This window comes from Chironomus tepperi, unplaced genomic scaffold (genome assembly GCF_022539635.2).
Source record: "Chironomus tepperi strain 1889 unplaced genomic scaffold, CSIRO-AGI_Ctep_v1 contig_33, whole genome shotgun sequence".
NCBI classification, from domain to species: domain Eukaryota; kingdom Metazoa; phylum Arthropoda; class Insecta; order Diptera; family Chironomidae; genus Chironomus; species Chironomus tepperi.
Genome location: NW_027226155.1, coordinates 213871 through 232799, shown reverse-complemented (window position 1 = coordinate 232799; position 18929 = coordinate 213871).

Sequence of the window (18929 nt, the reverse complement as noted above, 5' to 3'; positions counted from 1 at the left end):
ACTCCTTATTTTCATTTACGATTGATGACATTTGGTAGTAGCCAATTTGGATACTGATGATTGTCAATGGCCTATTACACCTTTTTTTCCTTTCTCGTTGATCACGATTTGTAACAGAATTTTCTTCTTATTATTTTTATAAATCACGTTTGAATGGTAAGGTGAGTTGGTATTGGTTGTGACTTTTTTGAACCTTAGGGCTTTGTAATTTATAGGTAAATTATTGATGCTTCCTAATAACACTAAATTATGTTCATAAGACAAAACTACACGCTAATTATTATTTATTTCTCAACATTGCCATCCAGAATAATTCAGTTTTGTACATTTATAATTAGTAATATACTTCACATAGATGATAAAGGATCAAGAATGTAATTTTCATAGCTTGAATTCCAATAAATTCAAGGTTTTGTTTCTCTTAAAAGGAAATAGCATGCTTTTATAGTATAACAATATCACTACGATACCAAAAAGCGATCTCTTTGCTTGTTTAGCATAATCAGTCGCCTATGACGTATGCAAACAGGGTGCTCAAGTATGATTATTCTACATCTTTTGCGAATAGATTTTAATAGATGATGATACTTTTAGGCACGATTTTTCCAAGCTTTATTCGTAATGGTAATCTTGTAGCTCACGATCCTAGTTTACTTGATACTTTTCATGTTCCCAAACTGGCAGTATGCTTTTATGGTACAGCAATGCCTCTACTGTACCAAAAAAAGGTCTCTCTGCTGATTAGAGGTTTTTGATTTGTTCTTAAGTCCAACGTTGCCCAGAGCTCAATTTGCACCTTGGTCTTTTAAATCAAAGAAATCAACGACATTCGAGTAATATCACCGAATTTGAGCCAAGCGTCATGCTGATTAGTCAACAGAGGCGATCTATTGCTTAAGATAACTTTAAAAGCAAAGTGACAAGGAGCTAAAGAATATTACTCAGCATTAGGGCATAGCTGCTTTGCTTGAGTATTGATACAGTAATTGTAGTTGACTTTTAAAGTTAGTCATACAGTCCCTACTAAAAACTTTAATTTTACAACTTCAAAATAGCTAATATTCCATCAATATTAGTGGAATTTAAATCTGAATTGCTTCTTAAGTCTTCCCCAAACATCTTGATTTCTATTTCTAAGTCAATATTTTCTATCGTTACTTCATTTTTAATCAATTTTGATATTTGTTTTTTGACTTTGAAACGCTTCCTAAGCATTGCAGTCAATACTTGATGTTCACATTCTTCTGAGCATTTAACATTTTTGCATGGATACATTTTTAAGTTCTTGATCTTTCTATACTTGAATATATTGAGTGAAATTCCATTTAAAATTAATTTTCTGCCAAATTTTGTCATTAAAATCAACTCAACCATAAAGACTACCACAGATAATCCACAAAATCCAAGCCATATATTCCAGCCAAATGCTAGATCATCATAGTTTAATACTTTTGGATCCTTACAATCATTTGTGAATTTTCTTGAAAATGTGACATAATTATCAGTCAAATAGATCATAATTCCCGAATCAATTAATCTTTCAGTAATACTACATATCATATTGTTGTAAAATACTTTAGCAGGTAGGAACAGTCCTTCATGTGATGTTATTACTCTCGCATCAATTCGATTCCAATTAAACTCTTTTTGCTCTGCCTGCTTTATGCTCATGTAAAACAGCTCATCGATAAGGAGGCAAATCTTTGCAGATGAATTATATGCTTGTGTGATATATGATTGATGTAAATCAACAGTTTCAATGTTTTCAGTTTTTGGCCTATGGATAATAATTCAAAAATTAAGTGGTTTCAGAGCTGCAAGGGTTGTGGATAGTGGAGGCTTCTCCATTGGAGTATGGACATCACTGGGAGTTGGACTCCGCTGTTTCTGGAGTCCAGACATCACTGGAGTCAGCAGAGTCTGGAAATCCCTAAAGCCAGTGAAATCCAGACATCGCTTAAGTCAACGGAGTCCGTACATCACTGAAGTCAACGAAATCCAGACATCGCTTAAATCAATAGAGTCAATGGACATCACTGAAGACAGTGGAGTCCGGATATCATTGAAATTCGCAAAGTCTTGACATCACTGGAGTCCATGAAGTCCGGACACAACATGATGAACTCTAATAGAGGCGCCTATATGGATTTATAGAGCCCAGACTCCCAAAGTCCTACCAAACTCTGACTAATCTTAATGACCAAGAATAACTGATGCTTACCAATGATTTAAATCATCATTCATCAATACAAACAAGGGTTCCTTTATCGATGTTAAAAGTGTATAATTTCTATCAATCAAATCCTCAACAGTTTTAGGTGGTGAACGTCGTGGCTCATCTGTTAAGAACTCAAAAGATTTACTTTGAAAGCATGTCCGAAAGATCAAACAAAACACAATAAAAAGTGTCAAAATAAATCTTGAGAAATTTTCTGTCGGTAATTTTGTCTGAGATACGCCAAAAAATATACTGATGACATTCCAAATTGGATTGTCAATTTCCTTGCCATATACTTTGTCTTGCACATTCTTTGAGACTCTATTGATTACTATAATTGTCAAAAATGTTACTACAAATGTGACTGTCAATAAAATCCAAGTCTGTTCATCGAATGGCAGCAATAGCTTCTCATATGGCGTGTAAGCATCCGCTGGTGTTGCAAAAAATTCAAATTTTACATCAATAAAACTTCTAAATACTGCATATTCACTAACTATCAAGGCATGTAATCCCATTACATCAAAATACACAAGCGGAATCTTTAAAGCATCGTTAATTTCAAGTAGAAGGACATTATCTTTGTTAGGGAACATGAATTGTGGGCCTGATTGGCCAATTAAATCTGCTGTGAATGTGAGGCCTTGCATAACTGCTGGTTGATAAGCAGCTGTGAAATTGAACTTTTTACCAGCAATTCTAAACACTTCCGGTGTCAATCCATGAATAGAAAGTTTTTTATGTGCTTGATCAGTCCTAAAGTACCCCCAAATATATGATGAATATAATGAAGCCATTGGAACTAGCATAACCAATTCACATCCATTATATTGCATGAATTTTTCATAATTTTCCAATTTTTTTATCCATTGTCCTGTTGTCTTGTTAAAGATGTTAAGTTTTTCCATAGTCAGATTGTTGCAGCTTTTAACAAAATATTCCATAGTTGACAGAGTCACGGCATCTCCATCATTTGTGATAAAGTATGAGTGCATATATATTGAACCTGTCCAAAATGTTAATTTGTCATAAAACCTTATTTGCCATGCATTTTGAAGATATTCAAATGTCTCATTTGTTAAAACTATGAAAAATTTCAGCGGCATGCTGTTTGGATTATTAAGTCTGTAATATTTCAATATATCAACAATAAATCGTGAATTTGAAATAAAAAATATCGTTGGTTGTCTCATAATATGCGGACGGTACTTATTGCCAATGAAGTTAATGGCAAATCGATAATGAAACTTCTCATCTGATTGCGATAAGAACTCATTCAAAATATCCAATGTGAACCTTAAATCTGTTTGTCGGCCAATAAAAATGTCAAATTGAATCTGCTGCTTAACAAAAAATTCATCAATGACGGTCGATAAACTCTTAGCGATCATGGAGATGTCATGAGAAATATTGTAGCAGCAAACTAAGCTGGAATTGAATATGATAAGAAAAGTCCACCAATTCATGACTTGAAGATGAAAGAATGATGACTGAAAATAAGTGTCGACTATGCACGCATTGGATATGCGTGATGACAGAAAAACCTAATTTATCAGAGACTTATCAATAAATATTTAATAAGTCAAGACATCTGTTGAATTTTCTTATTTTTTAAGCCTTACTTTGATTCAGTACAATCTGTGGTGGACAACATGTGTGCCGCGATACCCTAGTGTGATGCCAAGAATGATTAGAAATGCAATGAGTCGTGTGTAGCTTTGGCCTTGGGTTACCAGTAAGATATGCCCCAAAAAATTAAAAGGTTGTCCACCACTGCATTCCAATATTTTTCATAAAAAGAAAACCAAAAATAACATTTTTTTAGACACAATTGTAGATTAATACCTAAAAGAAGAATCCATAAAGTCGTGTTCTCAATCTGATACGCAATTGAATTGCTTAGATGTTCAGCGACTAATTTGACAATTGTTTTGGGACTATGCATGCATATATCTGACAATCTATAAACACAAATACTACTCACACATTGTGGTCTCTTTTTAAATGTTTTTTTCATTGAGACATCTCATCTCATGAGCCACTAATGGATCGGTAATTTTATTAGACACGGGGCAAACATGTACATTGTATATGAATACAAATGAACAGCTAATGGACACATTTTGAAGCTGAATCAGAACCACAAAATTTTTGAGAAATTGATTTTTCGACTTCAATTTCAATACGACGACCGTTTTAATATTTTTTGAGGGTAGGTAGGAATATATATTCCACATTTATATATATATGCTTATTGGAGAGAGAAATGTTGTCGTCTGACATATGAAATAGTAGGAAATAGCAACACTAGCATCAATGCTTTAGCCCCAAAACAAATTAAAATTGTTGTAAATTCAATTAAAATGTAAAATTTTTGATCGCACCGCTCGTACAAGTGCTTTAGATCACTTAAAATAATTGCTGGCAAATGCCACTAAAAGAAAAATTTTTTGCTGCTTGCTGCTTATTGTTTTGTAGAATGGAAAAAGATGTGAAGAGAGTGCGACTTTTATGAAAGTTTTCCTGAGTACATATGAAAAATACCGTAACAACTCCTACTGTATGCTACGGCTGCTGCTGCTGCTGCTTTCGTGGTTAACTATAATTAAAATTAATTTTTTTATAGATGTTGTGTGGAAAATATGTTATGCTGCTCGTTCTATGTCTTGATTGAATTTTCAAGAATATATTTCTTGATGTTGACGCAGTTAAGTGGTTTATTAAATTCTACATGAAGGCATCAAGGTTGGAAACAATTGACTTGAATGTTTCGAGGTTTCGGAGAAACATATTCGTGGAAATGATAAATGTTCTGTCAAGTTGGTGATTGGTGAACTGAAATTAGAAATTATCTTGAGTGACTAGTGGCCGTTCATTTATTACGTAACGATTTAAACGGGTTGGCGGTGTCAGAAAGTCGATATTTTGGGTTACATAATAAGTAAACAGTTCCATTATGTAATACATCCGTTTTATCAATCTATTCCAATCTAGTCTAGTAGACTCTCGTCCTTTTGTATCCGACTACACATTAGGTTTCTGACTCGTTCTTCTTAATTAAAAATTGACTAAAGCTCCAATTCAGACTACAGCTGTCAAAGTATCTACAATTTCCAAAAAGGATAAAATTAGAAATGACTCGATTTGAATCGACAACTTTTGGGTGATACCATCCTGAATTTGAGCGAAGTACTTTACCTGTTTGACCATTAAGGCACTTAGCTGCTTTAAATAAACGGACTCATAGGTAATGAATCAAAAATTATTTGAAAGCACAAGTAGCTCAAAGTCGTACCTGAAAATCTAACATTCAGAACAATGAACATCAGAATTTAATATCAATCTTACTTAATTCGCTGACAAAATAGATCAATTGTGATTCATGACTTCCAATAGTCCAAGTGGACAAAAATACGTTTGATCTAGTCATCAACTGGACATTAATTTGTCATCAACCAATTATAACGTAGTTTTGTCGACTTGGGTAGGTTTTATAGTTTATAGCTAAGGACGTAGGCTTGCAAGGCTAAGGAACTCTGTGATGACAAGAGCCCTGTTTGACTCCACTCTACTGTGTGGTTTAAATTGACCGTCTCAACCGCGGGAAGGCAAGATTGGTCCATAAAGAAGTAGAATTCAATAAAATCACCAAAATCATCAAAAAATGCGTTCTTTAATAAATTAAAGGTCTTTTCAACCTCCATTGATTTCATCTCGCCAACACACATCCCATTCGCATGATCCGCCTTAATACACCCAAACTCATAATCATACAAAAAATATATTTTGTAAATGTTTCTTATTCTTCCAATTCTTTTATATTAAATTCTATAGCAGCCATAGAATCATCATAAGTAGTATCCAACACATCTTTTCTAAAAACCAACATACATTCATTTAAAATACAGTTAGTCATAATGATGAAGCATAAAAGTGCTCATACATCTTTTTTCAAAAAAAAAAAAAAAAAAAACACGAGGAGTAGAGGATGAAAAAAGGAGACCCAACAGTCACCACCATTACCATTACCCTCAGCTGGACTCAATGAAAAACCAAAAACACACAAAACTTTTTCCCTCCCGGTTCTTTTGCAAAGATGGCCGCTTGACCGAAGCAGCAAGATGAGAGTAGAAAATAGTTTTTGAAAATTATTCCTATTCATGCTGTGTGTAGCAATATAGCAGCAGCAATGGATAGATAGATATAGAAAGATACGTTTTATGAGGACAAGGAGAAGGAGGTATAGAATAAGATGTGGCAAAAACGGAAAATGCGATGTGGTGCTACTTGTGCCTGTATACATCAGGACATACAACATTTCTGTACACATTTCATCCATTTTCAAAACGAGAAGAAGTAGTTTTCATCCTCAAAAATTTTTTTGTGACATTGGAGTGAGTTGAATGACGAGGAATTGAAAATGTGTGCTTGCTCCTTTTTGCTCTTAAAAACATACAACCGTGGGTGGCCAATGTGCTATGTGCTATATGCTGTGCCTAGTGAAGTACTGTGAAAGTGTAAGGCGGTGACACTGTTGACAAGTTTTTTGATTCTTTCTTAATTACTGGACGACTATGGACGACTATGGATGACTATGAACGACTATGAACAACTATGAACCTTCTTAACTCCATACGCATTAGAAATTAACAAGTGGAAGCCAGCGATAGAGCCAGCTTTAGGCGACACCTATGAGAGGTCATGGATCACAATTGACCTAAACAACCAGCGAATTAAGTAACTCTATCCGGTGCCCCCAAAACCCTAAAAACGAGCCTCTTTCAAAAATAAATAAATTCAGCAAAAAGTTCAACAGCTTTCAACTTTTCAGAGCTCCAAAATACTTTGTAATTCACGTTAATGCAATGAACACAAGAACACGTTTGGAAAGTCTAGGGTAGGTAGAAGATAACTAAGAAAACTCATTCAATTTTTCTGATCATTAAAGTTAGCTTTTGAACTGAGTACTGAAGCTCAACAACATCAAGAGTTTTCTGCCAAACCTCAAAGTATTTCGGACAGTGCCTCAAGAATTTTTGAGATTTGAACTCCTAACTTTGTAGGAATTTCAGCTCATCCCACTGTCACTAGTGGGGGTTGAAGTATTGGTTTGGACAAGGCATTGACACACGTTTCATCCGGATGAAAGGATTCTTCATCTCCATACAAAAATTTCATCCGGATGAAAGATTGTATGGGCCGGATGAAAGCGGATGAAAGATTTGTATGGGCCGGATGAAAGCGGATGAAAGATTTGTATGGGCCGGATGAAAGCGGATGAAAGGTTTATATGGGCCGGATGAAAGCGGATGAAAGATTTGTATGAGCCGGATGAAAGAAGATGAATGATTTTAAATAAATTTTTAATTGAATATTTTTAATACAAAAATCACATTTTAAGTTGTTTTAACATATTGATATGAGAAAATTAGTTTGAATAATTGCATTTTCCAAAGTTTTTATACAATTATTAGGAAATTAAGATAAAAAATAACAATTTCCATGATTTTTCATCCTTTTTCGGCCAAAAATCGCTTTTTCTCAAACTTTTTCACCCCAATATAAGAGAACTGATGTTAAATTTGGCTTATCTAATGAGTTTTTTAAACTAATATGTAAAAATGTAGTCGAAATTGGCTTTTCCAAAGATTTTTCACCATGATAAATGAAAATCGAGGACAAATATGGCTTTTCCGAGGGGTTTTCACCCTAATATAGGAAAATTCATTCGAAATTTATGTTTTTCAAGGATTTCCCATCCTAATATAAGAGATTCGAAGCCGTTGTTGGGCTTATATGAAGATTTTTCATCTTAATATAGGAAAACTAAAGCAAAATTGGCATTTTCGAGGGATTTTTACCCTAATAGAGAAAAATTCAGGAAAAATAAGGCTTTTACGAAGAAACTTTACTCTAATAGAGCAAAACTGAGGCGAATTTTTTTCTTTTTCGAGAGTTTTCCACCATAATATAAGGAAATTTTTGCAAAATTTGACTTGTTTGGAAGTTTTTTATTCTAATATACTAGAACCGAGGCTATGCAGTGCTTTTCTGAGGAATTTTCACTCTAATGCAAAAAATTTTAAGCAAAATTAGATTTCTCGAGGATTTTTATCCTTGTATAAGAAACATGAGAGCTATTTTCAACATTTTAGCGATGGATATTGCATCATAAAATCCATAGTAGTATTTAAAAACTATTAATATACGTGAAAAAATAGAAAAATGTGTTGAAATGTAATAAAATATTACTAAATTTTAATCAATCTTAATTTTAAACTCGAATAATTCTTTCCTGTATTTATATAATGTTTAAAAATCACAGAAACTGCTTTCTAAAAAATTATCATTCTAAATAAATTAAAATAATAATTTATTTTGAATTCATGAATCAATTCATCCGGATGAATTGTTTTTTTCTTTTTCCATACAAAAATTTCATCCGGATGAAAGATTTGTATGAGTCGGATGAAAGCGGATGAAATATTTATATGGGCCGGATGAAAGCGGATGAAAAGTTTATATGGGCCGGATGAAAGAAGATGAAAGCGGATGAATGATTTGTATGGGCCGGATGAAAGCGGATGAAGAGTGTCAACGTCTTGGTTTGGATAATGTGAGGTTTAAGGACAAGGAAAAATGACAAGGTGTGGTAGGTGAGTCTGTAGGAACGTCTGGTCTGTAGACTGTCACATTTGCTGGGGCACACGGAGACCCATTGTCGTGTTTGGAGTGTTTAGAGCTTGAAGTCAGTTCAGTTTTTGTATGGAAAAGTGATTCGAGTCTACTCAGCTCCATATAGAGCCGTAGACAGAAAGAGAAGATATGGGGGTTGTTTATTCCTTCCTGAATACGCTCCTACATAGTAAGCACTGGTCACTACCTGAACAATTTGTCAGAAGTATTCAAACTCAAACCATTCCTTTCTCTTCTAATTCCTACATATCAAATAGCACTAATTTCAAGTCTTTTCAACCCCAAAGCATCCCCGCCTTGACATTAAACTAGAATATTTTCTCGCAGAAAATAAGGAAAAGATGGTAGTAGTGGTGGTGGCATGAAAGGGATATAATTTTTCTATGAGTATGAGACACTTATGAAAAAAAAGGGTTTTCTCTTCAAGCATATAGCACATAAGCAGAAGTAGAAGCATCAGCAATAGTACAAAAAAAAGGATATTTGGATGGGTCGAATGTATATGTGGGTGGTGGTAAAAGGATAGTTTTTGTGGTTGTTCTATTCCGACGGTTTTTAATCAACGCTGGATATTTTGAAAAGGATCAAATGAAAAAGTTGATGTTGTTTCGGGGGCCAGAAGATGGAAGAGGGGGGGGTTAGAAAATTGGATATGATGGAATGAGTAGCGAAAGTATTTAAACTTTTAAAATATACATACGTATAGTCCACATGCCGAATTTTGCTTTTCAAAAACTTACAATTCTTTCATTTACTATATACCGTATGTATCGAAATGAACCCTTACAATACTCTCTTACTAGCTATATGTATGTAAGTTTGTATATCCAAATATATATATATAGAATAGAGTTGAATGTTTATGAAATGGAAAATGAAAAAGGAAAGGAAAGGAAATGAAGGTGGATTTTGTTGAAGAAAATTAAATGTGCTTATGTGCTATGTGCTATAACATCACAGGCAAATAGCAACTTCATGACCATAAGAGAAAGGCATTTTCGACAAAAAACCACGAGCAAATGGAATGAGTAGAACGATGGTGGCTAAAAAGGAAAGGATGTTAGTGGCGATATTGCGATAGTGGAAGGCAAATATGGCCATATTTTGAGATGTATAAAAAAAGGGTTTTTTTTTCGCCTTTCGGACAACTCATTTCTCTATCCATCCATTCACTCTTGTGTGTTTGTATGTACGTCAATGTGTAGATACTTTTTTAGGAAGAGAATGTGTAATGAACTTTCTAATGAATTTCAAAACGTGTCCAGTTCTATGTATAGTTTTAGCTATGGGTAAGGAAAGATGGAAAGTTTTTGTGAGGATATGGTGATGTGGGGAAGATACTTTAGAGGGATTGTGACTAAGCAGAATTATGGATTTGGTTCCATTGAATATATTGAATGTTTCAAATGAATTTCTTTAGAATTTAGCGAAGGTTTATTTCAGGATTAAGTTGTACATTCGAGGAAATTTATGGTCAATTATTCAATGGAAGGGAAAGTTTGTAGTTTTGATCTCGGTATTTTAAACCATGTAACTTTCCTGAATTTACCCAGAAAGGATGAGAACGGATTTCATAGCATCTGGACTGAGGCCTGAGTCACACTGGTCGAGGACTGGATTCTGGATTTTCGATAATTATCACCATGTGCTTTTCGGATAAATAATCAAATATCAAAAATAGTTATATCTAGTCCGAGCAGCACAATTTACCTGCTATAGTGCCGGTAAACCGCAGCGTTAACAACAAGACTTAAAAGTAGGGTTTGCCAAAATTAGATGCACATAGATGCAGAGATGCAGAAAACTGCAGGCCTGCGCATCTGGGTTAACCCTGCTTAAAAGTGTTTTGAAGGCAACATTATGGATATTATCAGCCCTTTTCTTGCTTGAAGAAAAATAAAATTTATTACATCGTGCTGTTCGAGCTTTCTATGATTCTGTGTCTTATTCAAGTGCCATCAATTAAAGTCATGGATCACAATTGAGTTGTTAGTCCAGTGTAATAAATTAATAAGGCACATGCTTTAAAAATGTGTCCTCAGATCGACTTAAATCAGGCCTGAAACCGAATTTTATCGAATCTTGTTTGGCTTCATATTCTCGCTGGTCTGATGCCTGATTTATGCCAATTTCTATGACGTGTGAATTCAAAGCATATAAAGGTCTAAATACAGTATAAATTCTTCCACTTAACCATCCAACCCCCTCTACCTTTTTCTAAACTATTCACATCTATCCAAAAAATGATGTTGATGAGACACAAAACCAAGGTTCGTTGAGTGCCAATGTGTGGTATTTAAAAACACACGAGAAAGGATAGTTAAAAAAAAAATTTACCATTTGTCCGTACATTCAATCTTCTTCTTCTTTTTCTTCTTACATTCATTTGAAAAATTTATATTTTTTTTTACTCATTTCACAAACATGAAACTAAGTTTTTCATTTTTCCGAGACATACAGAAGCTACCCTTTTGCTTACCTGCCACTGTTTATATATTATTCTCTATTTCTAATTTTTATAGTTTTTCATATGGACGGAAAAATATCCATATTATGTGTGCTTTTTAAAAACTTTATCTTCTTTCTATTTTTTTTGGATGTAAATGTATATACACATTTAACTTGGACATAAGTAATTTTCTCTCTCATACCGCAAACGTACGATGATGAATTTATACATGAATAGGTTAAATTTGAGTAGTCAAAAAAGGGTTTTTGTGTTTTGTGTATCAGAAAAATTAAAAAAAAAAGATAGAGAAAAAAAAAATATTTTTCATTAAGTTCAGCATAGAGAAAAAAAGGTATTTATGTGAGTTTAGTCAGGTATAAGGTTACTTACATACACAAACGAGGCTTTCTTTAGTTTCTTTTTTAGTTATAAAGTATTAAAAATGAACAAATATTATGAAAAATGATAGTTATAAGCACAATTCAGTCATGTTGCGAAATAATTGCTGAATTTCATTAACAAAATTTCAAATTTCATAAATTTTTTTGCATTTTAATGTAAGATTATTGTTAAATACAATCTGGACGTCAGCCAAATTAGTCATGTATAAGACGTTGATTTACCAAATAGGTATATGACTCGGAGTAATGGAATACGACTGTTGCAGACAAGCATGCAGTTAGTGTCTTTGTTTTGAGAGGAAGTTCCTAAGAATTATGCTAATTAATTAAAATGGAAATTAAGTTCAACAAGATTATTGCGTGTAACATATAACATATTTCAGCAAAATTAGCTACAAGTTGAGCATTTGATCGGCAATCAAACGGCGAGTCTTCGCTTTCCACTCGGGACAAATCAATGGGTTAATTTCCTTTTTTTCAACAATTATTAGCTATTTAAGAATCATCTTCGTATCAAAGAAAAATGGAGATTTTGACAAATGTAGGAGCATTGAGGAGATTTACCAGATATGCCTGGTGTCTAGACCAGATGATGCCTCATTATTTGAATTGACAACTGGTAACTTTCTGGATGGAAAGAAATCTCTTGGAAATCTCAAGGCAGACCAAATTATTCATGAGATTACTGTATGAACAACGATGCAAAAGTGTTGGAAATTAGAAACTGGCAGAAGTTATCTGACAAATCCAGCTTTCGACGAGCTCTAAATGTGACAGTGGACCTTCGTGCGCCTTCTCCACGGAAGCAAAGTTGAGTGTCTGACATTGCAAAAAGATTGAAAGTGAATTTGGTTCGATGGACTAGACATGTTAAAAGCAGATCTCAGCGAAATGCTTTTTTAAATAAGATCTTTAAGTCTAACGTTTTAGATGGCAAAAAATCACGAGGATTGTCAAAGAATTCATGGAATAAAGCAGTTAACAGAAACAGTATTAGAAATGAGTAAGCAATAGCCAGCGATACCCTAAGAAGCAAAGAGTATGCTTTCAGGGTACATCAAGATTATTCGGTATTTAAAAGCAGTGTCTCTGCCTGTTATAGATGGAACCAGTTTAAGGCAATTAATGCATCACGATTGATCTGTACGGCCAACGAAGTAAGATATCATTTAACTTTTCGATAGAATCGATCGAAATAATCTCACAATAATAAGACCTAATTAGACTAATCATCAATTACACATCTCTAACCATCACATTGTTATTTCAACAATCCATTCATCCACAACAAACCAGAAAATATTAAAGCAATAACATTTAATTTTTCATAACAAAAAATCCATCTATCTCACATGATAATGTACAGTCATAAAACCTGAACATGTTTAATTTTAATTATTACAACTACAGCCAATATCCATCTAATCTACAAAATAATTTTAGCAATTTACAAAGTTTGCGATGTCAACAAAAAACGACGATGATGATGATGATGATGTTGATGTGACGGTAAAGTATGGTTTGGTAGTAAATATATTCAAATATCCATCCTTTGAATAATGAAAAGAAAAGAGAATATTTTTCCTATCTTTATAAGCAACAAACGACAAGTAAAACTTTCATCTAATATCCTCACATAAAGTTATACATTTTCTAGTTTTTTGAAGGGGTGCACAAAAAATTTGTGTTGATTTTTCCATAATTTCTACCAAAAAACGAGTAGTAACGGCGTTTCGTGAATACATCTCATGTTTGATACTTTTGTTGTCAACGATGACATCGTTTGCTCCATTCATGTATATATATGTATGTACATACATACATGGTTCTATAATCTTGTTAGACATTTTCACCTAAAAGTATATTTTACTCTAGAATCATAGATAGATTCTCTTAGGCCCGTTATTTTATCTTTTTCGCTATTCATACAAATATGTGGATGGATATACAGATATAGTCATGCTACCATCTTCTCACTTTCACTGTTTGTAGACTGAATATTAGTACCGAGCTGTACAGTTTGTTTTCTCGTTTTAGATTTTAAGGTTGCTGAGTGATTTGATCTGTTGGACTGTATCTTAACTAGGAGACGACCAGCAGGTGGCTAGTGAGGAGCACTTAGTGTATCCTCTGCATACTCTCATACCCAATGGTTATTTCTTGACTTATTATTCATAGATGCAATTAAATTAACTTTTGGTTTTGAAAATTAGCTCTTGACCCTGCTCTTGACTTACTTCATAAATACAGGGAATTGAAAATTGGGGAAGCCAAACTCTGGCTCAGTAGCTGACCAAAAGTTAATTGCAAATCTTCTCGTGGTATTCTCTTTTACCACCGCTAACGACCGAGGCATATACCGGGAAATTGACTTGAAATAATAGATCAAAATCCTATCTAAACACTGTCTGAAGGGTTGCGTGACTCGCCACAATCAGGGTAGTGTCCTAACAATCAGGGTAGTGTCCTCTCAATTAGGGAATTGACCTTACAATCAGGGTAGTGTCCTCACAATCAGGATATGAATGATAAGATTTACAACCTTCCATTTCTGAATCCAACATGATAAAAGAAAGCAACACAATGCAAACAGAACTTGATTATCAACGAATACCCAACGCAAACTTCACATGCCTATGCACCGCCCGGTCACGAATATACATTTATCTATATTTTCATACAAAAAAAAAAAAACATATCATCAACATCACGGTTACCCTTCACTATTGTATTATTGTGTGTAAAGCCTTCTAGGTCCATATAGAATTATACATACATATACATCCGGCTTGTATCATCATCAAATGAGAAGAATAGGGAATGGGAAAAAGGCAATTTACTGTCTTTTGAAAATATTTGTAGAAGTAGAAGCAGCAGCAGAAAAAAAAGCATCATTATTATACAAAAACGACGGAGAAAAAGATGCGAAAATAGATGAAGCGCACACATACATGAAATAAATGTCCCTTACTATCTGTGGGACTAGTAATAAGTTGAAGTGGATAAAAAGCGAGAATGAGAATGAATATAGATGAAAAGATAGATAGATAGATGGAAACAAAAAAAAATAAAAATTGTGAAAGGAAGAAAGGAATGGAAAGTTCTAATGTTAAGGTTTGGGGGGAGTCGGGGAGGTAATGGCATCAACGACAGAAATTCTTATATTTTCACCTCCTTTGTTATGCCGCTTGTCGCTCATCTTCACATTCACGAAATGACGATGATGATGCGGAGAACTGAGTAAAGAGAATAATAGACGCATATACATATGATATGATACAGACTAGCGCCATTTCAATTCGAAAGGATTCGACATTGATTTCGAAGGATTCGAAATTGTATTCGAAAATTTAAAAAATATTTTACAGTTACTGTTAATGTAAACAACGAATTTTTACATGCAACAGAATTTAAATTAATATTGATTTTCTGTTTGTAACGTATTTTTTTATTTTAAAAATTTTCAACGGTCATTTATTATTTGAAAACATAGTTTTTATTCCAGTTTTCTCATTCAAATAATAACGGTCAATATTGGAAATAGCGATAGACTGATATGATATTTGTACATGAAGCTTAAATCAATTGGGTAGGATGATGTTTGGCGGATTTGGGTGATGTATATTTTAAAGGTTTTGTTGATTACATTCCCGTTGTCCTTTCTCATACCTCTTATATTATTTTTGCCATTTTGTCTGCGTCCCCATTATGACTATACATCACATCTGTGCATACATATATTACTTATGCTGAAACGTAAATTACAAAGATATTCCGATAGAAAAAAATACCCATCACGGCTCAATACACACATCAGAAACATTCATGCATGCCTCATGCCTTTTAACATCATCGAAAGATCTTCATCTTATGCCCATCACATGAATATATTTTTCTTTCCTTTTTTTTCTTGCTCCCTTCCTTCTTTTTTCGCATATTTAGATGACATGTATATTTTTGTTATGCTTTCACAATTTTTTTTCCTTACATACATCTATAGATATAAAATTTCTGTTAAATATCATACATGGACATTGAGAATTGCTTCATGTTGTCATCATTGATGCTTCTGATGATGATGTTGTTGCTGTTTTCTATTGTATTGGACGGTAAATCACGTTCCTATTTTATCCACATTATCAATGCATGGACACACGCTAACTCAATGTCTTTCTTCATTTTTCTATTCCATCTCAATTACACACTCACACTATTTTTGTGTTCCTCTCATGTCCTATTCATTGATCTCGTACACTTTACTCAATTTCTTATTTTTCTCATTTAGTCGGTTGGTTGTGATAATGGTGATTATGGTTGTATCCAGTTCTATCATTCTTAAGGAAAATAATTGAATGGCTGTGAATATATTAAGAATAAGTAAGAAGTCACATTTTAAGGAGTTCATATATGATGTGTAATAATTTACTTACTGGAACTATCTTCCTATGTGGAGCTTAGGGTATAATAGAAGGCTTTCCTTCAGAATTTCTAACAGAATCTGTTGCAGGCTTTGTAGTCCAGTTCTGTTCATCTTAAGCTGCTTTCTCTGTACAAGTTGAAATGGTTGATTGTAAGCCTTACAATTTCTAGCTTGATTTCGAAGGTGAGGTATTTTGCTGTCCTTTAATGCACTTATTCCGCTGCATAACTCAGTCACCTGCAGTGTATTTAGCAATATCAGTGAATGCCCCGAGAAGTGTATACCCTTAACATTTGGCCAGCTACGGAGTCAGACAACAGTTTCCCTAATTCCCAAATTTAGTGCACTTAATAAGTTCACGACTCTTACTTTTCAGGCTAATTTATTCATCCTCAAGTCAAAAATCCACAAGAACTAGTGTATCGGGTAGAAACCCAATGCGGATATATTCACACCGTCCAATAAAAAGTCTCGCGGGTAGGCCAAGCTTCGCTTGGCGAATGTTTGAGGAATCAAGCTCCAGTGGGTAGGCCAAGCTTCGCTTGGCAAATGCTTGAGGAATCAGGCTCCAGCGGGTAGGCCAAGCTTCGCTTGGCGAATGTTTGAGGAATCAGGCTCCAGTGGGTAGGCCAAGCTTCGCTTGGCGAATGTTTGAGGAATCAGGCTCCAGTGGGTAGGCCAAGCTTCGCTTGGCGAATGTTTGAGGAATCAGGCTCCAGTGGGTAGGCCAAGCTTCGCTTGGCAAATGTTTGAGGAATCAGGCTCCAGCGGGTAGGCCAAGCTTCGCTTGGCAAATGTTTGAGGAATCAGGCTCCAGCGGGTAGGCCAAGCTACGCTTGGCAAATGTTTGAGGAATCAGGCTCCAGCGGGTAGGCCAAGCTTCGCTTGGCGAATGTTTGAGGAATCAGGCTCCAGCGGGAAGGCCAAGCTTCGCTTGGCAAATGTTTGAGGCAGACTATCGCCATTTCAAATATTGACCGTTATTATTTAAATGAAAAAACGGGGAAATAAACTATGTTTTTAAAAAATAAATGACCGTTGAAATTTTTTAAAATCAAAAAATACGTTACAAACAAAAAATCAATATTTAATCAAATTCTGATGCATCTAACTGTTTTCTTTCAAATGAGCCATGTTATTGATGATCATTTGAGTCTTAAATCCATGGATTTTCATGAAAATAATTGATAATTTTTAAAAATAATTTTTCGTTGTTCACATGTTTATTAACGGTAAAATATTTTTTGAATTACATACAATTTCGAATCCTTCGAAATCAATGTCGAATCCTTTCGAAATGAAATGGCGCTAGTCTGGTTTGAGGAATCAGGCTCCAGCGGGTAGGCCAAGCTTCGCTTGGCAAATGTTTGAGGAATCAGGCTCCAGCGGGTAGGCCAAGCTTCGCTTGGCAAATGTTTGAGGAATCAGGCTCCAGTGGGTAGGCCAAGCTTCGCTTGGCGAATGTTTGAGGAATCAGGCTCCAGCGGGTAGGCAAGCTTCGCTTGGCGAATGTTTGAGGAATCAGGCTCCAGCGGGTAGGCCAAGCTTCGCTTGGCAAATGTTTGAGGAATCAGGCTCCAGTGGGTAGGCCAAGCTTCGCTTGGCAAATGTTTGAGGAATCAGGCTCCAGCGGGTAGGCCAAGCTTCGCTTGGCGAATGTTTGAGGAATCAGGCTCCAGTGGGTAGGCCAAGCTTCGCTTGGCAAATGTTTGAGGAATCAGGCTCCAGCGGGTAGGCCAAGCTTCGCTTGGCAAATGTTTGAGGAATCAGGCTCCAGCGGGTAGGCCAAGCTTCGCTTGGCGAATGTTTGAGGAATCAGGCTCCAGTGGGTAGGCCAAGCTTCGCTTGGCGAATGTTTGAGGAATCAGGCTCCAGTGGGTAGGCCAAGCTTCGCTTGGCGAATGTTTGAGGAATCAGGCTCCAGTGGGTAGGCCAAGCTTCGCTTGGCAAATGTTTGAGGAATCAGGCTCCAGCGTGTAGGCCAAGCTTCGCTTGGCGAATATTTGAGGAATCAGGCTCCAGCGGGAAGGCCAAGCTTCGCTTGGCAAATGTTTGAAGAATCAGGCTCCAGCGGGTAGGCCAAGCTTCGCTTGGCAAATGTTTGAGGAATCAGGCTCCATGGGTAGGCCAAGCTTCGCTTGGCAAATGTTTGAGGAATCAGGCTCCAGCGGGTAGGCCAAGCTTCGCTTGGCAAATGTTTGAGGAATCAGGCTCCAGCGGGTAGGCCAAGCTTCGCTTGGCGAATGTTTGAGGAATCAGGCTCCAGCGGGTAGGCAAATGTTTGAGGAATCAGGCTCCAGTGGGTAGGCCAAGCTTCGCTTGGCAAATGTTTGAGGAATCAGGCTCCAGCGGGTAGGCCAAGCTTCGCTTGGCAAATGTTTGAGGAATCAGGCTCCAGCGGGTAGGCCAAGCTTCGCTTGGCAAATGTTTGAGGAATCAGGCTCCAGCGGGTAGGCCAAGCTTCGCTTGGCAAATGTTTTGAGGAATCAGGCTCCAGCGGGTAGGCAAATGTTTGAGGAATCAGGCTCCAGCGGGTAGGCCAAGCTTCGCTTGGCAAATGCTTGAGGAATCAGGCTCCAGCGGGTAGGCCAAGCTTCGCTTGGCAAATGTTTGAGGAATCAGGCTCCAGCGGGTAGGCCAAGCTTCGCTTGGCAAATGTTTGAGGAATCAGGCTCCAGCGGGTAGGCCAAGCTTCGCTTGGCAAATGTTTGAGGAATCAGGCTCCAGCGGGTAGGCCAAGCTTCG